The following is a 4,757-nucleotide window of genomic DNA, read 5'->3' on the forward strand; positions in this document are numbered from 1 at the left end:
CAACCCATTCCTCTTATATATATATATATATATATATATATATATATATATATATATATATAGAGAGAGAGAGAGAGAGAGAGAGAGAGAGAGAGAGAGAGAGCATATGTGATGTCTCCTCTTGCCCGAGAATCATTTGAGACACATCAATCTAGATATGCTCAGGCACTAGTCTTGTAAGCAATCTAAGGCTGTCTCTCGGAGCGACAACATGTTGCAAGTTGTAATCTCTTAATTTTGCTGGACATAATAAAAGGAATGATTGGCTATTTCCTCTTGGACATATCCCAAATTAGGTGAAACACACATATTGGTGTCTCCTTTGTATTGTTTGATTCTATATTTTATTTCCACATTCGTTTTGATCTTATTGGTATGTGATTTTATTCAAACAATTGGGTAACATGATTAAACATAAAGATAGGATAGTAGTGGGTTAGTATATGTTAAGATAAGCTCTACTAACCATAGCTATGACATAATTAGTAAAATTTTGAATCTAAAAAGGTTAGGATATTGATAAATGAAGATCTCATTCTAGAAAATCAAATTGAATTAAGAAAATTTAAAAGAAAAAATAGGATTGGAAGTAAAATAGGAAATAATTAATAACATAGATAGTAGCAAGATTTGTGTGCAATAGTTGCATTTGTAACATATCAAATCTAACTTACTTGGAGTTGGGAAGGTACATATCATTGTCAATATAGATTAGACCATGGGAGTCATATTTAATGGAGTCCCATAAAGGATTGTTAATGGGTGATAAAGGAGATGATGGGTACCATGTAAGAAGCACGTTATAACACAAGTCAATTGTTTATTGAGAAAGCGTAAGTGTATTTGAGTTGAATATTATCAATCATATTTGATTGAGACAAAGTTTCAGTTTATTTTCATAATTTAATATTCTTTAATAAATATTTTGTATATTTTAATTTATCATCACCACTCATTTTCCAATAAAACAAAATTTAGATGTATTTTGATTATTTTTTTTAATACAATGTTTATATATTTTAGTTTATCATTATTAATCATTTCCAAATACTTCAATTATTTTTAATATATATAACTAATTTTCAAAATATTTTAGAAATTAATAAAAACCAATAAAAATGTAGATTTGAATATTCCCAATTGTAAATTACAACATAATTATAACCTCACAATAAAATATGATTAGTCATCAATAACCTCACAATAAGATATCATTATAAGGAAGAACACACTGTCGGCTAGAATCTTTAATTTTCTATAATTTTACCTTTTTTTTTTTTTTTTTTAATTAATTATTATAAATAATTAACATTTAAAATAAATTAATATAATAATAACTCATACATTAATTAATGATATAAATTAATATAATATTAATATAATAATAATCAATTATTATATAATAAATAATTAATTATTATTAAATAATAATAATTAAATATTATAATAATAATTATTAATTAAATTAATATTTTTAAATCATATGGTAATAATTAATATAATAATAATCAATTATTATATAATAAATAATTAATTATTATTAAATAATAATAATTAAATATTATAATAATAATTATTAATTAAATTAATATTTTTAAATCATATGGTAATTATAAATGATTAATATTTATAGTTAACTAATATAAAAATTAACGAAATAATATATTTAATTCATACTAACTAATTAATATATTTATTTATTTAAATCATATTTAAAATAAATTAATATAATAATTCATATATTAATTAATAACTAATATATAAATTAATAATAATAATCAACTATTATATAATAAATAATTAATTATTATTATTAAATATTATAATAATAATTAGTTAATATAATACTTAATATATTAATTAATGTAATAATTATTAAATTAATATATTTAAATCATATGGGTAATTATAAATGATTAATATTTATAGTTTAACTAATATAATAATTAACTAAATAATATATTTAAATCATACCAAGTGATTAGTAAATTTAATTATATTAGTAAATATAAAAGATTAATATTTAATATTTAATATTTATAGTTAACTGATGCGGACTCCCACCATCACCCGGCCCAGAAGTTTGGTGTTCTAAACACCCTTGCCATCAGAGCCCTTCGAATTTCCGACCCAGAGCATCTAAATGAAGAAAAGAGGCATTTGGTTTCAGCTTTTAAGAATATAGGCTACAAAGAGCATGAGATTAAAAAAGCCATAGAGAGAGCTGAAAGAAAGTTGTCATCTCATGAGAATAAGGCGCAAGATCAACCTCAGGGTAAGATTTTTCTACCTTATATCCTTGGTGTTACAGACAAAATCGCTAAAATCCTAAGAAAGAAGAACATTATCACTCATTTCTCAGCTCCCGGTACCATCAGACAAGGTTTGAGATCTGTTAAAGATGATATTGACAATCTTCAGCTTAAAGGAGTCTATAAGATAGACTGTTCCTGTGGAAAAAGCTACATAGGTGAAACAGGTCGCTCCCTCCAGACAAGGCTCAAAGAACATGGCGCTGATATCAGGAATGGAAGATCTCGTACCTCGGCACTGGCAGAACACTCCTTGAAGACTAAGCACCATATTTGCGTGGAAAGCGCTTCTATTATCGCAAGAGAGGATCATCATCAAAGACGAAAGATCAGAGAAGCCCTTGAAATTATTAAACATCCTCAGAATCTGAACAGAGACAATGGCATGGAAATTAGCGGAAGCTGGCTGCCCTTGATCAAAGGAATTAAAAGTCGCCAACCCATCCCCAGGTAATGCATCGCTCAGGTATGTTGTCCCCTCTCTTATTCTATAATAATTTAATTTCTATCTATATTTAGCTATCAATTAATATATTTATTATTATATTAGTTAACTATAAATATTAACTATTTAGGTTTACTAATATAGTTTAAATAAATATATTAATTTATTTTATATAATAATTATAATAATTACTATATTAATTAATATATTAATTAATTATTATAATTAATTAATAATTAATAGTTATTATTATAATATTTAATTATTATTATATAATAGTAATTAATTAATTATTATATAATAATTGATTATTATTATTATATTAATATTATATTTATTTATATATTAGTTATTATATTAATTGTTATTTGTATTATTATATTAGCTATCTATAAGTATTAATTATTTATATTTACTTATTTGATTTAAAGTTATTAATTAGTTAATATAATTTAAATATATAATTTAATTTTTTTATTTTTATTTTTCTAAATAAGACTGAACTATTATATTACAGCAAGAGCAAAATTACATCAACAGTATTACAACAGGGTCGAGACCCTGTAAAACTTGTCCTGGGACAGACAGTAAACTCGGGAGAATGCATTCGAGGATTACAAAAGATGGAAACCAGAGTGATACTCATGTAACCGACACATGGACTGTAGCAATGGGAGACTGAAACAACAGAAACACATGGAGGACATCGACACCATGACAGAGATAACAGATAACCGACACCATAACAGTGATGGACAGAGATACATAGTGACAAAGAGCAGACACATATATGATCGCGAAGGGAGCTGACAGAGAGAAAAATTCGTGCAGTGAAACCTGGAGCGCGAGCTGGGCATGCTAATCTTCTTCCGTAGTCTGCGGTTCATCCTCCATCTTGCAGCAGGGAGGCTGGAGTATAGCCTTACCAGCATTGCGCTGTACAGGTTCACTCGGGCCTGCTCCAGGATCATGTACAGGCCTCAGCATATCTATGGCAGGGAATTCCATTTCCACTGTTGGAACAAGCCCAGGAATACGCGGAGGGTTGGCATGAGGAGCTTCCTCTTCACCCCACAGATTGCTGCAATGCTCCACTGAAACAGTTATGAAGAAAGTGGAATTGGACAAAATACATGGAAGGCGGTATCTTACCATTGGGTGCTCAGTGTGCCCACATTCCATTCTCTCTGGAGGTTCCGCCATTCTTCCTCTGCCTGGGGGCCTTCCCCTCGGTCTTCTGCGTTCAGAAGATTCTTCAATTGAGGAAGAGGGCGAAGGGGCTCTTCCACTGTAGCTGCCTCGCCGACTTGTTCCCCTTTGGCGTTCACGCTGCATACTGAAAATGAGCGGTTGGCGAGTGTACACACACGGATTATCCCTCTGAACTGGACGCCCAATCCCCCAACCAGAATGCGGATGGTAGGTTTGCAACACCGCCAATCTCCCAGGTTCACAACCAAACTGCCCGTATGCTCTCCAATTGCCCAAGTCGATGGCCTCTAAACCATCACAGTCGTTCTCAGAGCCTGAATGAGATCCGAAACAATGAGCCTCCGCCACTTCCCTCAAGACAAGAACAGGAGCAGACGAGAAATGCGGGAGAATGTCTGAGAACTTCCAGCTATGAAGCGCCATGTTACGTTTCTCAAGGCAAGCAGTGAATGTCGAAGGGACGTCTCTGCAGTGAACCATAACTCCTCTCCTTAAATGTTGCATGCCGGAATGGTTAGGGCGAGTCCTCCTGGTATACGTGGCTTGTCCGGGCGGACACATGCCCTGCGGACAAGCCATGAGCCTTATGTGTCTAACAACCACCCGCATCCGGGGGGGAAAGATCCTTTTGCACCAAAGTGATGCAGTCTTTTTTAAGTTGTTCATCTTCAACTATGTCCAGGGGACCTGAAAAGTATGTTGATGTCTGAGAGACTCCTTGGTTAGCCAATCTATCGGCTACCTGATTTGCTGTTCTTCGCACATGCTGAAAGGTAAGGCTATGTGGA

The sequence above is a fragment of the Pinus tabuliformis genome, chromosome 4_2, assembly GCF_031772625.1.
Source record: "Pinus tabuliformis cultivar Carrire ecotype Pingquan chromosome 4_2, CPIR1, whole genome shotgun sequence".
Lineage (NCBI taxonomy): Eukaryota > Viridiplantae > Streptophyta > Pinopsida > Pinales > Pinaceae > Pinus > Pinus tabuliformis.